Raw genomic sequence first — 10,163 nt, forward strand, 5'->3', positions numbered from 1 at the left:
TTTATTTTTAACTGTTTAACCTTTCTGGTAAGCTTGTAAACCTCCGTGACCCCTGTTTAAGGTCTGATAGCTAGAGTAGGCTTAGGATGGAGAGAGAACCTATTGACAGAGTTAGATTGACATTGAGAAAGAGTTGTGAAGTGAATAATGGAACTAATAATCCATGAAAATGATGAATTGTGATTATATGAGTTATGGATAAGGGTGAAGATGGTGTTGATGAACTTTGATGATGTTATTAATGATTGATATTGATGATAAGAAAGATCCATTTGGTTTATGCATTTAAAATGATCTGAGACACAAATTTTTCTAGGTAGATGCAGTGGCTTGTCACCACTTGCTCCAGGTTGAGACTTAGAACACTTTTGATCCTTCGTCACAAGATGTGACCGAGCACTTTAACTCCCTGGATTCCCCTAATGAGGTCATAATTGATTGATGATATATATATATATATGCATAGACTCTTAGGGATGCGTGCACACAGGGACTGTCTAAGGTTCGCTACTGGAGATGTCGGGTTTGGCTGGATAACTGACAGATGAGACTCATTGGCCATAGAGAAGGTATGCATCATATGCATTTGTATGCTTTGTTTGAGTTTGCATTTGTTTTTACTTGTTTAGTTGCTTAACTGTAATTAACTACTATCTAATCTATCTATTGTAACTACTATCTATACCTATGCTTTTCATGTTTGTTTTGCCTGTGTTTGTTTTTGAGAGATCCCTCTGGCGGGTAGAGGAGGCGCTGAGGGTTGTTCCACTAGAGTTTGGAGGATTTTTGAGAAAGGAAATGAAGTGTTATACTATATTAGATCCCTTAGACATAGTCACCTTAATTCTGGTTTCAAGAAAACTTTAGAATACGATTATGGGTTGTTAGAGTTTTGGAATACCTCTGGCTTTTTGGGACATTATTTATTAATTATACAGGCACCTTTTCCATATTGAGGATCCCTGATTCTCATTCCGTACATATATTATTGTTTTTTAGATGCAGGATGCGAGGCACCTCGCTGAGCATACTGGAGGCTCTACTGAAGCGAAGATTTACTTTTGGGCTTTGTGTTTTATATCTTCTATATGTATATATGTATATAGGTTCTCCACTTTGTTTATATTTGTATTTTGTCCTTTCTAGTGGTTGACTTGGAGAAACAGGATTTTATTTCGTCTTTTGGAAATATTTTGGTGTTATATGTATATATAATTATACTCTGGCCGACCTTTGCTTTGCAGGTCGAGTTAAGAGCTTGATACTTGTATCTTTTTGGAACTCCATGTATATATTTGTACATTATCTTTACTATACGCTGTTATCTATCCTTTTTTATGCTTAAGCATTTCAATGCGACTTGTTTTATGTTTGTTTTGTTCAACCTTTTCTTCAAGGCACCGAGTTAAACTTCTGTTCATATATGCCTATGTATGCATTTCACTTTTAGAGGTTGTAATACCTCAGCATCTCTGGTTTACGAAATTAAGTGTAAAGTTCCATTTGGCAAGGTGTTACAGAAAAAATTAGAAATATTAGTTTGAAAATTTAAAGGTGAGATTTAGATTCAGCGGATTTTTTCGAGTGAAAAATATAATTTTCTGCAGAAAAATGCGTAAAAATGCGTACCGGTGATTTAGTTGGCAATATCAGCTTAAGTTCGTCCGGTACTACATATGAGGAAATAAAAGCTACAGAAATACTGAGAGAAAATGCTTAGATTAGAAAACTGGTAATATATTCTAAAGGTTTTGGCTAGAGGTTGGGCCAAACGAACCAAAAATAGAAATCGGTTGGACTGGGTCTAAATTGGTTCCAAGCCCAACAACGTATATAAGCCTCATGAAGAGGCAACTCAGCCTTATTACTCAGCCTAAGTTTGTCCGGTACTGCGTATGAGGAAATAAAAGCTGCAGAAATACTGAGAGAAACTGCTTAGATTAGAAAACTGGTCATATATTCTAAAGGTTTTGGCTTGAGGTTGGGCAAAACGAACCAAAAATGCAAATCGGTTGGACCGGGTCCAAATTGGTTCCAAGCCCAACAACGTATATAAGCCTCATAAAGAGGCAACTCAGCCTTATTACTCACCATTGAGGGTGAGAAACATGCTGAAGTGGAGGAAGAAGAGATGAGAGGGTGATGTACGGATTTTTCATGGTAAAGAATTCACAATAAATTCTCATTGCTAGTATAGTTTCTAAACCAACAAAGAATCCTTTCATACAAAAATTTGTTTGTCACTAAAGCAAACCCAATAAAATTAAACCGAAGTATTTAAACCTCAGGTCGTCTCTCAAGGAATTGCATGGAGGTATGTTACTATTGGTTATGGAAAAGTATCTTTTTGGGTTTTTGAAATAAGGAACAAGAAAAGTAAATTGCAAGAATAAAACTAATAGCTAAGAAAGCTCTTGGAAAAGTATGAGAACTAGAAGTCCTATCCTAGCTATCCTTATCAATTGTGATGAGAATTGTCCATTGCTCCCACTTAGTTAACCTCTATCTATAGAGGAAAGTCAAGTGGATAAATCAGTTTGATTCCTCAAGTCCTAGTCAACTCCTAAGGAAAGACTAGCTTTAGAGGGATTCAAATCAACTAGCAACTTTCAATTATCAATCAACAAAGGAGTTTGATAACTCAAGAGTCTCCAATTACTCAACCAAAGCCAAGAGGAGAAAAATCTACACTAAAATCCAACCAAGCATTTTGTCAAACACTTGGAAGGCATAACATAAAAACATAGAAATTAAAAAGAGATAATAAAATCCAAACAACCAATTGCAAGCATCAATAACATAAATTGAAGAAAGCAACCATAAATATGAAATACCTCAAATTGCATTAAATAGAGAAATCAAATCTAACATGAGAATTCATAAACTAAAATAGCAACGTAAAGTATTCAACAAGGGAATTAAATAGACTAGAATGCTAAGAAAAATAAAAGTAGAAGAGAAACTAATTAAACTAAGATAGAAATCTAAAATTGGGAAGAATTAAACCTATCTCTAGAAAACTACATCTAAAACCTAAAATTATGTGAAGGAAAGTTTGAATGAAATGAATGAATGTGATTCCCCCACAACGCAGCCTCTAATCTGTGTTTTTCAAGCTTGAAACTGGGCCAAAAACAGCCCAGAAATTGTCCCCAGCGATTTCTGATACGTCCAGCACGTGGCTCTGTCACGCGTACGCGTACGTCACGCGTACGCGTCGATGAACTTTTGCAAGGTCACGCGTACGCATACTCCACGCGTGCGCATCGTCTAACTGCATGGCAACTATGACAAATTGCATATCATTTCGAAGCCCCGGATGTTAGCTTTCCAACGCAACTGGAACCGCCTTATTTGAACCTCTGTAGCTCAAGTTATGATCGATTTAGTACGAAGAGGTCAGGCTTGACAACTTAGCAATTTCTTCAATTTCTTGTATTCCTTCCACTTTTGCATGCTTCCTTTCCATCCTTTAAGCTATTCCTGCCCTATAAACCTTGAAAAAACTTAACAAACATATCACGCCATCGAATGGTAATAAGAGAAGATTAAAATTAGCAAATTTAAGGCCAAAGAAGCGTGTTTTCAGTCATAGCACAAAATTAGGAAGGAAAATGTAAAATATGCGAATTCTATGAATAAGTGTGAGAATAGTGGATAAAATCCACTCAATTAAGCACAAGATAAACCCTAAAAAAGCTCTCTACTAGTTCAAAACTACTCTTATATATACTACTCTTCTGATCTTCTAGTTGGCTCTTCAAGTCTTGGATATGGGCCATTGGATCTTTAGTTGAAGCAGTTACAGTCTTCAGTGGGCTCAGCTTTGCTTGCAGAAAAAGTGTGAGTTAGGCATGGACGTTAGTTAGGACGTTAGTGGTGTTAACGTTAAGTGAAAATGTGGGTTCGAGAACGTTAGTGACGATCACCTTTTTCACTAATGTTCCAAGCCAAAAATGATCCACGTTAACTTCAACGTTAGTGGCACTAACGTGACCACTAACGTTGCCTCTTGGTCCTTCGCAAACGTTATTGGCATTCACCTTTTCCAATAACGTTGCTTATTGCCCCTTTTCCCCACGTTAGAGTTCACATTAGTATAACTAACGTGACCCTTAACGTGGGCATGCCTAAGCTTCGAGAGCATTAGTGACACTTACCTTTGTCACTAACGCTCCAAACGCCCCTCCCTCCCACGTTAGACTTCACGTTAATGTGATTAACGTGACCACTAACGTGGTGGTGATTTCCATCTCCAACGTTGGTGACAAAGGTGAGTGTCACTAAAGTTGGTCCATCAATTCTTCCTCCACGTTAGCTTCCATGTTAATGTAATTAACGTGGCAACTAACGTGGACAATAGTGGCTTAATCCAACGTTAGTGACAAAGGTGAGTGTCACTAACGTTGGCAATTCCTTGTTCCTTTCACGTTAGAGTTCACGTTAATGTAATTAACGTGACTCTTAACGTGGCCAAGTGTGCCCTTTTTCCAACGTTAGTGGTATTCACTTTTACCAGTAACGTTGGAGCTTCCCTTCTTCTCCACGTTAGCTTCCACGTTAATGTAATTAACGTGGCAACTAACGTGGGCTATAATGGCTTTCAAAGGGGTTATTGGCGATCACTTTTCTCATTAACGTTACAAGCTAGCTCCCATTCCACGTTAGTGGTCACGTTAATTAGACTAACGTTGCTACTAACATGGTTCTTCCTTGCTTCCTTTGTCCTGAAATCAAGCAATTAAAGTGCATCAAAGCTCTATTCCAAGTCATGAGATCATGCATTATCTAATTTGTCATTCAATTCATGCATAATTCTCATGAAATCATGTAAAGTTCACAATGTTTGCTTGAATCAAGATGTAAGTGAATATCTACCCAAAACTTACTTATTTACTAAAAAAATTCATGAAACTACCCTAAAACAATAAAGAAAAGGTCAGTGAAACTGGCCAAAATGCCCTGGCATCACAACACCAAACTTAAAGCTTGCTTGTCCCTAAGCAAGTACTGAAATATAAGAATGATGAATGAAAGAATAAGAGAAATAAGTTCTTATTATAGAAGTAAAGCTCTTGGTTTATGGGGTTTCATGCATAGCAATTTAGGTTCATTCCTTTACTGGTTTCCAGGTCCTTATCATGCTTTTGAATACTTACTTGATTGCATCCTATGAGATCCTTATTCTTTGATCCTCCCCTTTTTTTTTCAGGGTTTATTGCATCCTTAGGCTAAGTGCTCTGTGAGGGGGCGACTCTTTAAAATAAGCTTTCAGCCAACACTCCCGAACCAGTTGGTTCAAGGTGTTAGGTGTTGAAACACCCCTAAGGACTTACTCCCTTAAGTCTCTCTCCCCCATACATGCACACCACAGGCACATGGTTTGTTATTTTCTTTCCTTAAGGCCTTGGTGTCCAGCACCTCTTTGGGTTACTAAATGTTCTGTAGCAAGATTGCTCTTGATAGTGGATTTTCAGTTGGTAATCCCGGGTTAGTTAACCCAAGTTACCAAGTGATGAAGCACTCCTAAGAACTTATTCATCCAAGCAGATCCTTGGTACAAGATCACCACAGACACATCCCTCAAGATTCAAGCCCTTGGTGCCTAGCCTTATTTCTTATTATTTTTCTTTCTTTCTCAAACTCTTATTGTTCTTTTTTCTTTTTCTTATTAGGATCTTGTTGTTTAGCTGGTTTCATAGAATGTGCTTCAAGCATGTTCTTCAGTACACATAAGTGCCCTCATACCTTATAGGTGATCCAACTTAGCTAATTTATTATCCCACCACCAACCTTGAGGACTTACTCCACAATATGAACCCCACTCTGGTTTTTCTTTTCATAACATTCTCTTTCATTAAATTCAAAGGGCAAGCATACAAGTAAGTAGGATGGAATTGAAAACAGGTAACTTGGACCAGCACACATGTGACAAAAGCACGGGAAACAAACATTAAATTCTACTAATCTAAACTAAAGAGTAACTATTAATCAGGGGCACATTCAGACTTTCAATTTGAGCATTTCCAAGCATATGGAATCAAGTAACAATACAACCTTTTGGTGGTGCCTTCTAGCTATCCCTTTGTTGTCATCATCCATAGCTTTTGCATCCTTCTTCACCTCCTTGGATGATGGTGCACTGTTTTTCCAGAAGATTGATTGAATTCCTGCAAAGTTATTAGAAGTTGCTTGTTCCCAAAGCACTTGAGAAATAGTTAGCATGCATATATGCTTGTGAATTTCTGAACTTAATCTGGTGTGTGAACACAAAACTTAGTTCCTTGCCTAATGCAACAGATTGAATACATGCAGAGAACCTAATGTGCTTTCATTAATAAAATGACTATGAACTAGAAACTAAACTATTGTTAAGTGGTTTCCCTGATTGGTTGGGGCTAGTGATGAGCAGATAATTTATACGCTTTTTGGCATTGTTTTTAGTATGTTTTTAGTATGATTTAGTTAGTTTTTATTATATTTTTATTAGTTTTTAAATAAAAATCATATTTCAGGACTTTACTATGAGTTTGTGTGTTTTTCTGTAATTTCAGGTATTTTCTGGCTGAAATTGAGGGAGCTGAGCAAAAATCTGATTCAGGCTGAAAAAGGACTGCAGATGCTGTTGGATTCTGAACTCCCTGCACTCAAAATGGATTTTATGGAGCTACATGAGTTCAAATGGCGCGCTCTTAATTGCGTTGGAAAGTAGACATCCAGTTCTTTCCATCAATATATAATAGTCTATACTTTGCTCAAGTATAGATGACGTAAACTGGCGTTCAACGCCAGTTCCATGTTGCAGTATGGCGTCAAACGCCAGAAACAGGTTACAGATTGGAGTTGAACGCCAGAAACAGGTTACAACCAGGCGTTCAACTCCAGAAACAGCCTAGGCACGTGAGAAGCTTAAGTCTCAGCCCCAGCACACACCAAGTGGGCCCCAGAAGTGGATTTCTGCACCAATTATCGTAGTTTATTCATTTTCTGTAAACCTAGGTTACTAGTTTAGTATTTAAACAACTTTTAGAGATTTATTTTGCACCTCATGACATTTTAGATCTGAACTTTGTACTCTTTGACGGCATGAGTCTCTAAACTCCATTGTTGGGGGTGAGGAGCTCTGCTGTGTCTCGATGAATTAATGCAATTATTTCTGTTTTCTATTCACACACGCTTGTTTCTATCTATGATGTTCATTGGCACTTCAATATGATGGATGTGATGATCCGTGACACTCATCACCATTCTCAACCAATGAACGCATGCCTGACAACCACCTCTGTTCTACCTTCGATTGAATGAGTATCTCTTAGATTCCTTAATCAGAATCTTCGTGGTATAAGCTAGAATCCATTGGCAGCATTCTTGAGAATCCGGAAAGTCTAAACCTTTTCTGTGGTATTCCGAGTAGGATTCAGGAATTGAATGACTGTGACGAGCTTCAAACTCACAAGGGTTGGGTGTAGTGACAGACGCAAAAGGATCAATGGATCCTATTCCAGCATGAGTGAGAACCGACAGATGATTAGCCGTGCGGTGACAGCGCACCTGGACCATTTTCACTGAGAGGACGAATGGTAGCCATTGACAACGGTGACCCACCAACACACAGCTTGCCATAGGAGGAACCTTGCGTGCGTGAAGAAGAAGAAGACAAGGAGAAAGCAGAGATTCAGAAGACAAAGCATCTCCAAAACTCCAACATATTCTCCATTATTGCATAACAAGTATTTAATTCATGCTCTTTTATTTTTCGCAATCCGAATTGATAATTATAATTGATATCCTGACTAAGAATTACAAAATAACCATAGATTGCTTCAAGCCAACAATCTCCGTTGGATTCGACCCTTACTCACGTAAGGTATTACTTGGACGACCCAGTGCACTTGCTGGTTAGTGGTACGAATTGTGAAAAGTGTGATTTACAATTCGTGCACCAAGTTTTTGGCGCCGTTGCCGGGGATTGTTCGAGTTTGGACAACTGACGGTTTATTTTGTTGCTTAGATTAGGAAAAATTTTTCTTTTTGGTTTACAGTCTTCTATTATTATTTTTTGTTGAAATTTCTTTTTTAAATCCTTATTTTTTCTTTTTAAATTTTTCGAAAATTTTATAAACTGATAATTGAGTTTTTCTGTTTGAGTTTAGTTCCATATTTTAAGTTTCGTGTCAATTGCATGTGTTTCTTTTCTTTTAAATTTTCGAATTTGTGTTCATTGTTCTTTCTTAATCTTCAAGTTGTTCTTGTTTATTTTCCTTGTTTGATCTTTAGTTTTTCTTGTTTTGTGATTTTTCTTATTTTTCTTGTGCATTCTAGAATTATTGGTATCTAAAATAAAAAATAAAAAAATATATTTTTATACATTAAACACCTTGTTAAAACACTTTAAATTTATAACTCAGTTGGCTAGAGCGTTGTGTCTATGTTCTTGTGAATAGTTGCTCCTTTGAGTCTTTCTTTCTAAAATCTTTTCAAAAATAATTTTTCTTTGATTAAATCTTGTGTCAAGTTTTAAGTTTGGTGTTTTCTTGTTAGTTCTTATTTAATTTTCGAAAATTAGTTTTTGGTTTTCTAAAAATTTTAAGTTTGGTGTTCTTTTTTTATGTTCTTGAGTCCTTTGAGTCTTTGACTTTTTGTTCTTCGTGTTCTTGTGAATCTTCAAGGTGTTCTTGAGTCTTTCTTGTGTTTTGATCTTAAAATTTTTATGTTTGGTGTTCCTTGGTGTTTTTCCTCCAAATTTTCGAAAATAAGGAGCATTAGATCTAAAAATTTTAAGTTTTGTGTCTTTTTATTGTTTTTCTCTTTTCTCATTGAATTCAAAAATATCTTTTTCCTTTATTTTAATTGATTTTTCGAATTTTCCTTTTAAAAATTCAGATTTTATTTTAAAATTTTTTATTTTATCTTATCTTAGTTTTAAAATTTCAAAATTCAAAATCTAATTTTCAAATTTAAAAATCAAATCTTTTCAAAATTTAAATCTTTTTCAAATCCTTATCTTATATTGTCGACTTTTTCGAAAATTCAAAATTCAATTTTCAAATTTCAACTTTCAAATTTCAAATTTTCAAATTTCAAATTTAAATTTCAAAACTTTTTAATTTAAATTCCTTATATCTTACCTAGCTTATCTTATCTTTTCTAATCTCAAATCTTAAAATCAAATCTTTTTCATATCTTTTCTTTATTTTATTTTATTTTATTTTCTTATAAGTATCTTTAATTTTAAGACATATCTTTTTCAAAACTTCCTACCAATTTCTCTCTCTTCATTTTTTTCGAAAATCCTCACACATCTTTTTCAAATCTTTTTAATTAATTAATTTAGTTTTCAATTTTCTTTTATTTCTTTTTCTTCTAATTTTCAAAAATATAGTCAATTTTTCATTTATTTTATTTTATTTTATTTAATTTTAATTTTGGTTTTCCAAAAATAAAATTTATTTGCAATCTGCATCATCTCCCTTTCTCCATCATGGACCTAAGTGGAAATGAACAGTCCAGAAAGACTCTGGGGTCATATGCTAACCCCACTACTGCTTCATATGGGAGCAGTATCTGTATACCCTCCATTGGAGTCAGTAGCTTTGAGTTGAATCCTCAGCTCATTATCATGGTGCAGCAAAGTTGCCAGTATTCCGGTCTTCCACAGGAAGAACCTACAGAGTTTCTGGCACAATTTTTACAAATTGCTGACACAATACATGATAAGGAAGTAGATCAGGATGTCTACAGATTATTACTGTTTCCATTTGCTGTAAAAGACCAATCTAAGAGGTGGTTAAATAACCAACCTAAGGCTAGCATAAGGACATGGAAACAGCTGTCAGAAAAATTCCTGAATCAATACTTCCCTCCAAAACGGATGACATAGCTAAGGCTGGACATCCAAGGCTTTAAACAAGGAGATAATGAATCTCTTTATGATGCATGGGAAAGATACAGAGAGATGCTAAGAAAATGCCCCTCTGAAATATTTTCAGAATGGATGCAGTTAGACATCTATTATGGGCTTACAGAGAGAGCTCAAATTTCTCTAGATCACTCAGCTGGTGGATCTATACACATGAGAAAGACAATTGAAGAGGCTCAAGAGCTTATTGATACAGTTGCCAGAAATCAGCATCTGTACCTAAGCAGTGAATCTTCCATGAAAG

Source organism: Arachis hypogaea, chromosome 13 (assembly GCF_003086295.3).
Source record: "Arachis hypogaea cultivar Tifrunner chromosome 13, arahy.Tifrunner.gnm2.J5K5, whole genome shotgun sequence".
Lineage (NCBI taxonomy): Eukaryota > Viridiplantae > Streptophyta > Magnoliopsida > Fabales > Fabaceae > Arachis > Arachis hypogaea.